Here is a 15226-nt window from a genome sequence, read left to right as displayed (position 1 = left end):
GTCCAGTTAGTGACTGATTGCCCGAGGTCAGGGAGAGAGTTTTCAGCAAAATCAAACCTGTAGGCTGGTGGTTTTAACAAACACACTCTTTCTGAATAGCAAACATAGAATCAACTCCTTCTAAGGGCATGCTGCCTGGCCTACACCTAGCCAGTGTGAATGTATGTCTGTACACAAACAGAAAGGGTATACAGAGTTATGGATGTCACCAACCACTGTTGTTGGGCCTCCAGCTATCCCAGAATCTTTCCCTCAGGTGTCTTTCAATTGCAAGTGACTGAAAACCAATTCAAAAAAACTTAAAGCTAAAAAGTTGTCAGTTTTACTTTAAGTAAACAAATCACAGAGAGGGACTCTTGGTTTCTCCATTGCTTCTCACTGCTAATTCTCTCAGCATCTCTTCGATGGCATTCATTTCCTGACAAAGGGTGGGAGCAGCCACTTCTCCATCTCCAAAGTCTCCATCTCCCAGATTGGCCCAGTCTGGGTCACATACTCTCCCCTCTGCCAAAATCACCATTTCCAGGCAGATGTGATGACACTGGCCAACTTCAGTCACATGCTCTCCCATTGCGGATTGGGGGCCTGAGATTGGCAGCTTCAGAGAGAAGCTGATGGTTGAAAGAAGGGAATAGCAGTTTTCCCAAAAGGAGGGAGTCAGAGTAGTACATGGTGGGCCCACTGAACAGTTTGTATCAGCTACATCTGGCAAAAGGTGCCATTTTAGTTTCACTGCCTAAAGATTCTGGTGAAACTGAAGGGGGAAACTTCACATCAGCACAAAGCGTGGATACAACCAGCCTTAGAACATCTGCACTTTATGTTGGGAGGTAAGTGAGGCAGCCTCTACCCCAAGTTACCAAGGCAGGACTAAGTCACTCACAAGGAATAGAAGTTTTCATCCATCTGCTGCTTCTCCCTTAAGTCTTTCCAGTTCAACTAAGAAGACCTTTGGGCACTAGGACAACACAGCCATTGTTTAAATGAGAGGAAGATGATGAGTTTGCTCTCAGTCAATATGGACTGTGGTCTGGGGAACAGAGTTTCTGCTGTTGACTTCAATAGCAGGAAAAAAGGATATCCCATGTGATACCATGCAACACCACCACATTCTGTTCAGGTAGACATTTGTGTAAAACCTTTCATTTCTGTCTCCAAAAGATGATTCACAGGGAAGCACTCTTACTCCACAGTGGGTCCAGGTAGGGCTCACGGACCTGCAGCTGACCTTGGTGTTTGGATTCTAGCAATAATCGTTTCTGCCCTGGGAAATGTGGAATAAATAAAAGTTGAAATCTCACTAGAGTGGCCTAGATGCTCAGACAGACATGAACTTCTTGTTGTTGTTGTTCCCAAGTTTTATTCAAGAACTCATACAAAATATTCCAGATAGTTGAATTTTAATCCTCATCTTCCCCCACTTCTTCATCTTGATTAATCTGGAAGAAATGCAATTCGTAACTCTCTTTGCTGTTAGCAACTACGCATAACCAATCATGTAGATTATTCTTCTTCAAATATTTTTTGGTGAGATATTTCAAATACCTTTTGGGAGAAGGCACCTCAGACATTACAGTCATCCTGCTCTTGCTTCTCTTGATTGTTACAACCCCTCCACCAAGTTTCCCAGCTTTTCCATTCACTTTGATTCTCTCCTAAAGAAACTGCTCAAAATTGGCAGCATCCATGATTCCATCTTTTGCGGGGTGGATGCAGTCAAGGGTAAACTTCAGTACTAGCTTCTTTTTTTGCCCCCGTTCGCCACAGGCTTTTTCACAGGGGCCTTGGCAGCAGCAGAGGCAGAAAGCCCCCATGAACTTTTTTGACAAGGAAAAGGTCATGGTCAAGACAAATCCCTTCTAGGCTTAAGGGGGCAGGACTCGGAGCAGTGGGAGTTCAGAGCAGGACAGAGCACTCTAACTGTCAGCCTCACGGGGGTGGGGGTTGGGGGGGATGACGGCCTGAAGGAAAGGGATGGGAAAGTCTGCCAGGCGGACCCAGAACAGCAGCACCACAGACAGCCTTTGGCAACTCCAGGCCACAGGGTAACCCACACTCGCCATTGTCTGGCGTCCAACCGGCCAGGATGACCGGGAAACGAGCCGCAGGCTGAAGGAGGCCATCTCCTCGACTGACCTCTGTATGCCTTTTTTGGTTGTTGTTAAATTTTTTTCACTTATTTTAAAAACTGGATTAAAGGAAATTAATAAAGGAAAATTTCACCTACATCAGGTATATTTAGCTCTGTGCTTCTGTCCAGATGAGTATGGATTGGTCCAGGCACCACCCAGTGAAGGAGTTTGCTAAGAGCCAGCTCTAGTAGGGCCCACAGATGGAAGCCTGAGGGTGTCTGTCCATTGCCTAGAAACACCCTCCCAACCCCACAAACCTGGCTGAATTCTCTGAAGCCCTGCTGCTCGGAGCCTTCCTCTCCTAAGGATTCCGTCAGCCCAGGGCCTCCTCTCTCCTGCTTTCCCAGTGGGCAGCTGCTCCCACTGATCTTGGATGGTGGGCAGAGAAACCACAATAACCCTGAGTAGGGTATTGAGGGAACCCTTAATTGTCTGGCCCAACTGTGAAGCTCTGAACTGGGTGCTTTTTTGCCCCTTATGTCAGTTAATTCCCACAACCACCTTCTAAGACAGTCCTCCTTGTCCCTGTCTGACAGATAAGGAAATAGAGGCTCCGAAAAGGTAAATAAGTGACCACAGGACATGGACAGGACCCTGATCCATGAGAGGTAATGAAATGGCTAAGCCTTTGGGGTGTATCCTCTTTGTCCACTCCTCAGCATAAACCTGCAAGTTTGTTGTTATTGACCCTGTTCTACAGATGAGAAAACTGGGGTTCAGAGGGGCTGGTGCCCTTAACCATTCCATTCCAAGGCCTGTACCGGTAGAGATGCCAAAAGTCCTGCTTGTCTCCTTAACTGAACTGCGAGCTTGTGGAGAGCTGTGGCTGGGGTCATTCCTCCTGAAGCACCCTACCATGCTCCCAAAGGGGCCCCAACGGGTTGAATGAAGGGGGTCCTACTGTGGGCCTTGAGGCAGGACGTGGCTCTTGCCCTTGATGGTTGCACATTCCTGCCCCCTGAGCCCAACTGTTTGTCCCTCCTTGGCTTGGAAGGTCAAGGCCTAGACGTCCTGCCTCCCAGGTCCAGCAGAAAGGATGGCTTTATACAGATCTGGTCTTAGCTGCCACCCACACCTGTCTCTCCTCAAAGTGAGGGTGAAGTCCTTCCAGGTCCCTGAGCCACTGGTGCGCTATTTTCTGAAGAAACAGTTTCCCGTCAGTTAGTGAGGAAATAGTGTACCATCTTGAAGCTGAAATAGGATCTGGAGCCACAAATGAATGTTGAGGGGGGTGGGAGAGAAGGAGAATTAGGGGCTGGCACAGAGCCACTAAAGCCTGGCTCTCCCCAGCTTCTAGTTTTTGGATGGAGATGAGCTTAAGTCCAGGATGAGGGTATCATCTGCCTAAATGAGGCAGTTTCCTGAGCCCTAAATAATTTTTTGGAGATATAATTTACATACCATACAATTCACCCTTAGGCCCTTAAGAATTTCCCCTCTGGGAGGTTTTCCCGCTTCTTAACTGCCCTGCCACACTCCCTCCATCAGCTCAGCCATCCCAGAGGGAGAGGAAAGCAGAGAGGAGCAAGTTTCCCCAGAAGAGCATTTCTCCAGTGTTGGGATCAATAAACCCGTTTGCTTAAAAGGAACCAGATGATTTCATCCTTGTAATTACAAGTTTGACGTTTGCAAATCTTGCCCAGGCTCCAAATGAGCCTCTTTGTCATGGGAGGTGGAGGAGTTTGTCTGGATGGCTGGGGTTGGGGACTGAACCTGGTGTGGTGGGAAGAGGGCCAGGCTGGTGTCAGGAGGCCTGGCTGACCATCTGTGAGGGCTGCTGGACTGCTCCCCTTCCCCTCCCCTACTCTCCAAGTTTCTGGAGGGTGATGGGAAACAGACTACACTAGGGAACTGGAGAATGCGGTGCTCTAACCACAGTGCCCTCCTGCTTAAACCCCTCCCCCAAGTCTCCGGTCTGCCTATGGCTGAGAGGCAAAGTCCCTCAGTCCAGCATTCGTGATCCCCTGACAGTCATTACTTTCCTTTCCAATCCCATCTCCCATCATTTCTCCCCATGGCACCCTGTAATCCAGCCACACTGGCCTGCCTGCGTTTCCCACATGCCTCAGTGCCTTTGCTCTAACTGTTCCCTCTACCGAGCATGACTTCCTCCCTCTTCTCTGCTAGGAAAACTCATACTTTTTCTTTAAATATGAGTTCAGGGGCCTTTGATTGTCCTCTGCAGAGTGACTGCACCACAGTGTCACCTCATTCTCTCCGTTGTGTCCATTCAATATGCCAGGGAGATGGTCAGCACACCTAGGACACAGCAGTACCCTGGGTTCTGGAAGGAGTTGGCTCCCCAGTAATTTGTGTTTATTTTACTTCTGTGCAGGCTTCATGTGAGTGTCTCTCACTCCACCCTTACATTTCGTTTTAATTATTTAAAACTTGTGTGTATTTATTGTAGAAAATTTAGGAAATATAGGAAAAGAAGAGAGTCCACCACTTCAAAACAATCACTGCTAACATTTCAGTATATTTTCTTTGGCCTCTTTCTATCCACATTTCTTCACCCAGCTATGACATTCTATATGTACAGTTTTGAATGTTCCATTATGACCTAACCCTATGGCGTAAGTATTTTCCCACGTAATCATATAAAACTCCTAATGGCATCTTGGCTGATCCCCTGTTGTCGGACATCTATTTAGGTTGTTTCCCATTATTCACTGTTACAAAATAAGGCTTCTGTGAACATCGTGGTGCTTAAGGCTTTTTCTTAAAAGTTTTGGATAGTGTTTTTAGGGTCAGTTTCCAGAAATAGATCCACTCTGTCAAAAGACACAGGCATTTTAAGCTTCCTGATACCTGTAGCCAAATTTCTCTTTGGCACTGCCTCTTCTCTCTTCTTGAGTCTTAAAAATCTGTTCCTCTTCCCTCCATTTCTCTTCTCACTATCTCAGACACAGGAAATGCCAACCAAGAATAAACCAAGACCTGCAGAGAGAGATCAATGGATCAATAAGGCAGGTTGAATAATTCAACACCCAGTTCTGCTCATTCATCAACTCTTGAGTCCAAACGCATCCTCTTTTACCATCTCTCCTTTTGTCTCTCTGCTGATACCTTGACACCTTGCTCTGTTCTTGGATTCTTTCCCAAATTTGACAAGCTCTAAACCATCCTTGCAGGCAGGGCTTCCCATCATGCTGTAACATGGCCTTATAAATAGGCAGCCAGAATTACTAGCCAACGTCCACCTCACCGGCCTGCTTTCCCTCTAGGAACATGAGGAATAATTAATAAAGCAGAGAGTAGCCCTCTTCCTCTAGATGACGCTTCTGAGTGAATGGTCAAGGAGTTCAGCTTCAGACTGTTCCAGCCCTGCCTAACTTCCTCTGTTTAGCTTGCTTCTTTCCCCTTCTCAGCCAAGCAAATTCATACTCTTCCATTAAATGTGGGTTCAGAGGCCTCTGAGAAATCTTTCTCAACTGTGCTGAGCAGAATGACTGCCCCATAGCATCCCCTCACCAATGCCTGCCCTGGAGGCTAAATGCAACCTCCTCAAGGACACCTCACAGTCTTGGTAGCTTCCCCAGCCCCACCTTATGCTAACTTCATCTTGCTCCCTCCTGCCCAAGGGGAGCTCCCAGCATGCCTTGCAGCTTGAGTAGTGTTGGTGATTAACATGGACACAGAGATGCACCACCCAGATCTCTCTTCAGTGAATGACTTGTTACCCCAGCAGCTGGGATGCTCTTATCCCCCTCAGGGATTTCCTGAGCTGCAGAGAGCTACCTGCAGGTCACTCTTCCTTCCTGGGCAGCTCACATCCAATGACTGATCAAGATGGGATTGTAAAGGCCCAGCAGGGCAATGCTGATGGGTCATAATAGCTCTAAAGCTCCCCGTGGAGTCAGCTGAAGCTGCTGTTGGGCCTGCAGTGGAGCTTGGCTTCTCCCTCCACCCAGTTCTGCTTCCTTCCTCTCCCATCAACAGGTTCTGATCCCAAGGGCACTCCTTAAAAAACAGCCTGTGGCACTTCCCTCGTGGCGCAGTGGTTAAGAATCTGCCTGCCAATGCAGGGGACACAGGTTTGAGCCCTGGTCCGGGAGGATCCCATGTGCCACGGAGCAACTAAGCCTGTGCGCCACAAGTATTGCACTCTACAGTCCACGAGCCACAACTACTGAGCCCGCGTGCCACAACTACTGAAGCCTGCACGCCTAGAGCCCGTGCTCCCCAACAAGAGAAGCCACCACAATGAGAAGCCCACGCACCACAATGAAGAGTAGCCCCCACTTGCCACTAGGAAAAGCCCACGTGCAGCAACGAAGACCCAACGCAGCCTCAAAAAATAAATAAATTTATTAAAACAAAACAAAACAAAAAACAGCCTGAAGGTAAAGCTTCCTAGAGAGCTCAGCTGTGACAAAGAGTGATTCCCAAGCAAGCTTCACTCGGTGCCATATCCCTTACTTTACCTGGGCCTGTCCTGAGCTAGATCCTGCCCAATGAGAGGCTGTGGGTAAGCCTTCTTTATAAGTATGTGTTAATGTCTTAAGTTTTATTTTTAAAAGTGTTAAAAAACTGTTTTGGAAGAGATATGAGCCATTTTGGGACAATGGTTGTCTGGTATGAGCTGAGATTCCTCCTTTGTATAATATGCACACTACATAACATTTGCTTTAGTACAAGCAATTTTCCAAACACTTTCTCACTGGACTCTCCCAAGGTAAGGAGGGAAGGAATGACTGTCCTATTTTGTAGCTCAGAAAATTGAGACTCAGAACAAGTGATTGATTCTTTTAAGGGCATGTGGCCAGGTAGCTCCAGAGATCCCAGGAGAGCAAAGGAGTCCTGAAGTTGAAGAAATTCAGTCCTTTCAATCTTTGTCAGAGCAACCTGATGTCAGAGAGCTTTAGTGACTTGCCTGAGAACCCAGAGCTAGCTGGTTCCTCAGATTTCTAATCAAAAAATTGAGGACAGAGACATCTACTCATACTTGTCAAGATTGTTTTGGCTTCAAGTGACAAAAACCCAATTAAAACTAACTTCCACAAAAAAAGGGAATGTATCAGTTCATTTAATTGAAAATTCTTGGTTCAGGCATGGCTAGATCCAGGTGTTCAAGCACTGAAACCAGAAATCTGTCTCTGTCTCTCTGTCTCTGTCTGTCCGTCTGTCTGTCTCTCTTTCTCTCGGTCTCTTTGTTATGTTTTAGCTTCATTCACATGCTGACTCACCTTCAAGAGGTAAGGACTACTCTTTCCTGATATTCCCACAAAAATCTTGGGATTGAGTTTAATAGGCCAAATTTGGGTTACGTGCTCATCCCTGAAGTGTGGACACTGTGAATCTCTGTGGACAGGGTGATGTCATAGGAAAAGGAAAGGATATACTGGGCAGCCAAAAACATCTGTACAAAGTGTCTGACACAAAGTTATAAACTCTCAAAGCATGGTGGCTATGACAATCTTTAAGGTCCTTTCTAGCTATGAAATTCTAGGATTTGTACAACTTCATACTTTGATAAAAATCCAGCTGTAAATGTTGACCATCAAGGGAAGAACTGGATAACAACTTGAGTCCATACAAGGTCCAGTCAAAATATCACAAAATGAGGCGGCTTCCTTGGCCATCCAGTGGTTAAGACTCCATGCTTCCACTGCAGGGGGCGTCGGTTCGATCCCAGGTCAGGGAGCTAAGATCCCACATGCCTCACACTGTGGCCAAAAGAAACCCCCTCAAAAAAAAAAAACAACATAAAATGAGCTAAGAAGGGCCTGGAAAAGGAAGCTGGCTTAACAAGGCTGGGGAGTTAATGATCTCCTACAGCAGAGGATAGCTGCCTGTGGTGTGCCTCCTTTTGTAGCTGAGCCAGAGACAGTGGCAGTGCCAGGGTCAGAGTGGCCCTGGAAGGGATTCCCTGTGGCTCTGGGGTCTGCTACATCCATAGCCCCTTCAAAGGATTCTGCTTCACGTAATCTGGCTGGCCTGGTGGCTGGACCAGTTCTGGGAGCTGAAGGTAAACACGGACAGGCTGGAGGGGAGGACGGAGCTGCAAAGACTGTGCAGTGTGGATGCTTTGGGTTAGGTGGTAACCAAGAGATCCCATCAGAGCCTTCTCTGAGGCATGGGTGTTGTACTTGTGCGTGTAGGTGGCAAGTTCAGAGGAGGTAGGGCATGGAGCTCAGGTAACATCCTGGGGCTCATTCACACTGTAAACCAGGTAAACGGTGCTCCCTGGAGGTGTGTCTTGCAACAGCTCTTCTGGCTTCCATAATACCTGGAAGTGGGAGGGAGTCTGTGCCACCAGAATGAGGTCCACATCCAGACTGTTTCCCTGCTGCCTCGGTCCCACTACCAACAGTTGTTTGGATATGGTTCCATCCTCCCTCTTCAAAAAGTTATTCTTTTCCCAGATATGCTGAGTATTATAGATGTATTCGTCACCTAGAAGGCAGGCAAGGTCAGAATTCCTCCTGGCAGAGAGGATCAGAGAGGCCCACCGAGTGTCTGAGATCACAGAGCAGAAGGAACAGTTGTATTCAAACCCAAGTCCCCTGTCCATCAGCAGCCTTTCCTAGCACTGTAGAATCCCATGATTCAGGAGCAAAAAGCTCATGGTGGTGTCCCCACCAGATGATGAGAGCCCCAGCAACAGGGCCAGCGTTTTGGAGTCTTGGGTCTGGGGTCTTTGGAAGGCCCTGGAAGCTACTAGTCCTTCCCTCAGGCCAGAAGAGCTGCTCCTTAGGCAAGAGACATGAATCAGCACCAGGAGCCCCTGTCAGCTTTTGATGAATTTTCCCGCCACTAGTGCTAATTTCCTGAAAGGCTTTTCTTCCACCTTCAGGCTCCCCTTCAAAAGGGTCCTGGCTCCTTCACAGTAGAAGATACGTAATGGTCACCCAGTGACTCCTTGGTGAAGCCACAGGCGTGCTCCTCCACAGCACCTACGGCTGAACAGGCTGGGAGTAGACAGGAGTCCTGGACCATAGCTGGGAGGGCCCGGGGCTGGAGCAGCGTCCTACCCCAGAGATTGCTCCCAGTGCACTGGAGAGTGGAAACCAGACCTAGATAGGCAAGTGGCTTGCTTGAGGACACACACAGAGGAACAAGCCCAGACAGGAACACACAGCTCCCAAACTCTGCCTAAAAGAGATATGTTGACCTCTGCTCCGTGAGGCCACCTGCTCTCAGCCTCTGAGTTCTTTCAGGACTCACGTGGACCTTCCTCCCCTTCTGATTTGCTCCATAGACAAATAGGCCCAGACTCAACCCCCTGTGGCCATGGAGCTATCGTTGCAATGATAGAGGGTCAGTGGCAGGAGGCTGCAGTACTATCTTGATTAGCTTATGCAGGGGGAGGGGGCGTGGAGGGGGGAGCTTCCTCAGCAACACCTGGCCCTGCCTGTGCCCTCACCTTGGACTGGACTCCCTCTTGGGGCTTTTCCTGGTCCCACTTGGTTGGGGCAGAGATACCCCAGGCCCTGCGGAGGGTTCACATGAGTTCCCAGGCTGGGCTGGGTGGGAGAGCTCTGAGCCAGGGGCCCACCTATGGATGGGGGAGAGGGGGTGTTCAGAGTTGACCTCGCCCATCTGCTTTATGAAATTGTTTGCTCTGTTCCATGTCCAGAACTCACTGTCCAGTTCTGCACCACCCTCCCCCGGCCTCCCCACTTCTTCCCTCTCCTCCTCCAGTTGCTCTGTACTCTGTAACCTCCTGGAAGATAAGCCTGACCAGGACATGTCCTTCCCTTGGCTCCCCAGTACCTCAGGGTAGAGGCCGTGCTCTCTCCCAGGCTTACAGGACTGGTCCTCCAGCTCTGGGCCCGGTTCCTCTTTTAGCTGTCCTGTGTGGGCCAAAATGACGCAGAACTGTTGGGATGGAACAGGCTAATTCCTGCCTCCAGGCCTGTCTTTCTGCTGCGCCTCTGACGCAGCTCCCCCTCCCTCTCCACCTCCATCCCCTCCAGTCTTTCCTACTGGTCCTTTCAGGTGCTCCTCCTGGAAGCCCTCCTGACACCCCAACCCAACCCAAGATAGGTCATCCCTGTGCTCCCACAGCCTTTCCAGATGACCATTTCTATCGTGCCCCCAAGGGTCTCGGCAGCCAGACAACTGAGATGAGAAACAGGGCCCACTGCCCCCTTCTGAGTGCCCAGGTACTGCCCTTCTCCAGTCTGGACAGCCCCCGGCACTGCCCTGTCTCTCTGTCCATTTGCTTGTCTGGGCGTGTGTCCACCTGCTTCTGTTTCTTTCCTCCACTCCCTGGCTTTCTCGCCAGATTGTTCCACAGTCTCTTTCACCTGTCTCCGTACCTTTCCTCATGCTTTAATTCAATGCGCTGTCATCTCATTCCACAAAGGACCCAAGGTGCTATCTGTGTCATTGTCTCCCTTCCTCACTCAGTCCCCATGCCCCAATTTCTCAGTTTTCCCCCCTGCCACACACACAGCTAATGAGCTTGGTACGGAGAAAGGGGAATTCTCACTCCCTTAGAAGTGATCCCTTCTCCCTTACAGGAAGTCTGGCCCACCAGGGCCTGAGTGAGGTTCTAGGGCACAAGGCAAGCCCCCAGCCCTTCCCTACCAAGGCCAGACCTGAGTTGGGGGGGGTCACAGGGAAAAAGCCACCCTGAACCCCACACTACTGCATCCAGGACTGGTCAAGGGACTCAGCACCTCTAACCCAGCCCCTTGTGGCACAGGTGGGGGAAACAGAAGTATCCTGCAGTAGATCTCTTTGGTGAATCCCATTTGTGAACCTTCCTGCCAAACCCTTCCTCAGCCTCATCCAGAGTGTGTCCTGGGCTTAGGCCCACCTTGTCCCTCAGTACACGGCTCCAGTGTGTCCAGCTTGGGCCGAAAAGGAGTCAGTTGGGGGAAGGGGAAGCCCTGAAGTGCCTGCCCCTTCCCTTCACCTGAAGCCTCCCTGGACCGCAGAGTTTCCATTAGCTTGGGATCCCAGCCAAGCCCCTGGAGCTTCTGCCCACAGCCTGAGGGCTCCTGGAGGGCAAGCCTGATGCCTCTTGGGTCTCCCAAAGCCTACAGGTGGGTGAGGCAGGTTGTGCAGGGCAGGGACCCAGCGGAGGAAGTCCATGCGTTCATGCATCGGTGAAAGAGACCTGTGGCCCGGCACTGCCCACCCACCCTTCTGCCCACCTCCTCTTGCACGGGAGCTTTAATCAAGCACAAGCCGAGGCTTTCTAAAGCCAGGTCCTGCTAAGGCTTCCAAAAGGGAACTGCTCTGGGCTCGGCCAGCCTAGGCCAGAGCTTCGGAGGTCCCGAAGTCAAAGGACCTTGAGGCTGTAAGAGGGCCTCCCCCACCCTCCCCCACCCCCACCCGCCCGCCGCTGCGCCGCTGCAGCCCGCCTGCCTGGCTATTGAAGAAGGCAGGCGCCGGGGCGCAGGCCGTCGGGGGTGCAGGAGCCCTCACAGGGAGGGAGGCCCCGTTCCGCTCACCCCCACCACCCAGCGGTGGCGAGTTGCAGCTCCCGGCGCCCTCGCGTCCGCCCGGGCTCTGGCCCCACGCCAGGCGCCTGGATCCATCACTGCAGTTGGCTGGAGGCCGGACGGCGCGTCCCCCGGGGCTCCCAGGCGGCTGGCGCTGTCTGCCGGGCAGGGAAGGCGGCGGCGGCGGCGCTGCGGGGCTGCGGTCAGCGCGGGCACAGCCGAGGGGCTGCGTCTCCCGCACTAATTGGCCCTTCCCCAGCCGCCACGGCCGGTGATTGCTGCTTCAGTGGGTGGGGATCTCGGGGTGTTGGAGGAGAGGAAGGGGCGAGCTGAGCCGCAGGGGCCCGCAGGAGACGCGTGTGCGCGCCCGGTTCCTAGGCCAGCTTTGCAGCGGTGCGCCTCCGTGCTCAGAGTGGCCCGGGCGAGCCGAGGTAAACTTGGAGAAAAGCCACAGAATTGTCCTGGGGTCTTCACCAAGATCTAATCAGTTCTGAGAACCGCTCCCTGCGGGGTAGGGTCTGGCAGGGGATTTAGGAAGGACTCTGGGTGGCCATCGGGGGATCCCAGCGAAGGCATGAAGACAGGGTGGAGACAGGGCAGTGGGTAGCCCTCTCCAACCCCCTCATTCAGGAGCGCCATCCGCGAGGAGCAGACAGGAAGAGAGGTACCCTCCGGGGCGGATGGGGAGGGTATGAGGCAGGGACGATGGGAGGCAGGGGCCCAGCTCACCATCCAGGCTGCCTACCGGAGTTCTTGCTTGAATTCCTAGAGAAGGTCCTAGAGTTTCCCAAAGTCCTTTATGATCCTCACAGCTGCTGCAGCCTGACTGGCTTCCGCTCAGCTGCTCTCCCTCTAATTTGGGGAAGCATAGCTTCTGGGTGGCTGTTTGGAGAAACTCCCTTCCCCAGACCTGTGTGAGAAAGCCTGAGGAGGGGAGAACTGAGGGACCCTCAGAAGCAGGTCTGGACCAGCCTGGATCCTCAGGGCAGAATGTCCCCTGTAGGCACTGGCGTGAATCAAGCCCAGCTAAACCTCAGCCAGGTGATGAAGTGATGAAGACTCTAGCACTGCGGTGCCACTCTGGGAAATGGCCTGATGGAAGAGACCCCAGGCTAGGGGTGATGTCACCTGCAGGGGTGGGGAGAATTGCACCCATGAGATGCAAAAGTGGGGACCACTGGCCATGGCTGGGCAGCCTGAAGGCGCTCAGAGAGGGCAGAAGCTGGGAGGGAGTCAGGAGTTCTGGGCTGGAGTCCTAGACCTAGAGCCAGTGCCGTCCTGTCTCTGGGCATCCTTGTTCTCGTCTGTTCAACGGGCCCCAGGGGTCCCAGAGGGGATCTAGTGTTGTTATAGTGGTTCTGCTGGTGTAACAACCAGAAAGGGCCTCCCTCTGCTGCTGGGCTAGCAGTGTGGGAGAGGGGGCCATATGCTTCCCAGGGCCCCAATTATCTGCACTGAGAGCTCTTAGCCTTTCTCTGCTGCCCAAGTTGGAGGGAACAACCATATCTGAGACCCCCATCCTGTCCCTTGGGCACCTCAGACTTCATGTGCCCAAAACTTGCTCCAGCCACACCCTGGCACACCTAGCACACCACACCTTACCCATAGCATCCACCTAGCCCCAGGGGCCTTCCCTCTATCCTCTGGTCATCCGTATGCTGCAGCTGCCCCTGTCCTGTCCACTTGGCCTCCTGCATCACTCTGCAGCCATCCTCTACTATCCATCCTTTCTACCTCTATTTCAGAAACAGCCCCCATTAGATATGCCACCCCCCACCCCAAGCTGGTCTCCAAGCCTCTGCTTGTGCTTCTTTTTAACCCAGTTCCAGCAGACTGAGCCAACTCTAAATGCACATCTGATTGTGTCACTCCCCTGCTTAAAATCTCCCCCTGCTTGGGACTTCCCTGGTGGCGCAGTGGTTAAGAATCCGCCTGCCAATGCAGGGGACACGGGTTCGAGCCCTGGTCTGGGAAGATCCCACATGCCGCGGAGCAACTAAGCCCGTGCGCCAAAACTACTGAGCCTGCGCTCTAGAACCCGCGTGCCACGGCTACTGAAGCCCGTGCGCCTAGAGCCCGTGCTCCGCAGAAAGAGAAGCCACCACAATGAGAAGCCCACGCACTGAAACGAAGAGTAGCCCCCACATGCAGCAACAAAGACCCAATGCAGCCAAAAATAAATAAATAAATACAAGACTTGACCTTAAAAAAAAAAACTTTCCCTGCTCTCCAGTGCATTTTCAATAAAGTTGCTTAACTTCTCTGGGCCTCACTTTCTTCATCTGTAGAGTGGAGAAGACTTCTCTTTTTGCAGAGGGAAGAAAGCGAATACTCTTCTTTTTGGATTGTTGAGGTTATTAACAAGTGAATACATCTAAGGTGCTTAGAAGAGTGACTGGCACATGGAATGTGCTCCAGTGTTTGAGCATTATTATTGTGGCCCACAAGGCCTTGTGTGATGTGGTCCCTGCTCACTGCCCAGCCACATGTCCCTCGCAGGGCACCTGACCTTACACCCACAGTACAGGAACACTCCAGGTCAGTGGTACCCCAGGAGTCAGGGGCAAAGCCCAGTCTCTAGCCCAGGCCTGACTCCCAGGCCTGGTCGGTGGCCCCAACCCTGCCCAGAGGGCAGATGGGGGCCTCTGTTTCAGGCATAGAGCTCTGGGGGAATGTGGAGGGGCAGGAGGTGCTGGGTGATCTTTATGGCCCACCACATCCATAGTGTTAGCATTGCCCTTCCTGGGCTGGCTTGGTTTTCTCATCAGTGCTCCCTGAATGTAATGGACATCCTTGGCTGTGCGGGGCGGTACCCATGGCAGGGGTGAGGGCAGGTCTGTGGACCGGAATGTTCTTGCATATGCAAATCTTCACACGTATCTGTGCAGAACCCGTAGGCCATGCGGGCCTGCGTCCCTGCTTTGGTCTATCTGAGTACTGCACTCACCAGTCCCGAGATGCACGTGGCCCCTGATGACTGGCCAAACAAGGTCACCCAACCTGGGTCTCCGCCGAAGGCTGCGATGTTCTTCGGCACCCAGCGCAGAGCTGCAACCTGGTCCAGCGGCGCCCAGTTCCCGCGGGCCTGGCTATCGCCTGTGCTGAGCGCGCGGGGCTCACGATCAGGGTCCGGAGCCCCGACGCTTGGGTGCTGGGGGCCCCCGCCTCGCCCCCTGTGTCCCTCAGAGACTGGGTCTTACCACCGCATCTCCTTCCTTATAATTGGGCGCCGCCCCATTGAGGCGGTAGCAAGCACCTGTCTGCTCCAACAAGCATTAGACCATGCCCCTGTCACGCCCCTCACGCGGATACGCCCCATAGGGCGTGCCCCTTTCCTTCCGCCCAATCCTCTCCTCTCCCCTCCCTGAGCCCAAGTCCAGAGGAGGCCCCGCCCCTAGTCCCCGCCTCGGGTTCCCGGCCCCGCCCACCTAAGGAAGGCCGGGACACCGAGGCTGTGGTGCAGAAGCACCAGCACCACTTTCTCCCGGGCTGCCAATTTGGAGCCATCATACGTGGAAGCGGAGCCCACGAGGAAGGCGTGTCCTGGGAACCAGACCATCACCTGGGCGAGAAGGGCTGAGGCCTGAGCGGGACAGTGGGGTGCTTGAGTGGGATGGTGCGTGGTTGAAGGCTGAGTACTCACAGGCAGCAGAGGGTCCCCGAGCGCTCCTACTGGCACGTACACATTCAGGT

General features: G+C 52.4%; 1 long non-coding RNA gene across 3 annotated transcripts; it reads right to left on the bottom strand.

Annotated features, from left to right (window-relative positions):
* Positions 1-1404: 1404 nt before the first annotated feature.
* Positions 1405-14521, bottom strand: LOC138842455 (uncharacterized). 3 transcript variants are annotated; one of them, XR_011377010.1, is made up of 4 exons: positions 11543-14521; positions 7604-11125; positions 4944-5072; positions 1405-1439 (listed from the first exon to the last, which is right to left on the bottom strand). It is a non-coding gene; the product is annotated as an uncharacterized lncRNA (long non-coding RNA). The 3 variants fall into 3 exon arrangements; XR_011377009.1 differs by lacking the exon at positions 1405-1439 and having other exon boundaries at positions 4631-5072; XR_011377011.1 differs by lacking the exons at positions 1405-1439; positions 4944-5072 and having other exon boundaries at positions 6479-9931; positions 11002-11125.
* Positions 14522-15226: the final 705 nt, after the last annotated feature.

Source organism: Globicephala melas, chromosome 19 (genome assembly GCF_963455315.2).
Source record: "Globicephala melas chromosome 19, mGloMel1.2, whole genome shotgun sequence".
In the NCBI taxonomy this organism is placed as follows: Eukaryota; Metazoa; Chordata; class Mammalia; order Artiodactyla; family Delphinidae; genus Globicephala; species Globicephala melas.
The sequence above is the reverse complement of the archived record's forward strand: the minus strand, read 5'-3'. Positions and strand labels throughout refer to the sequence as shown.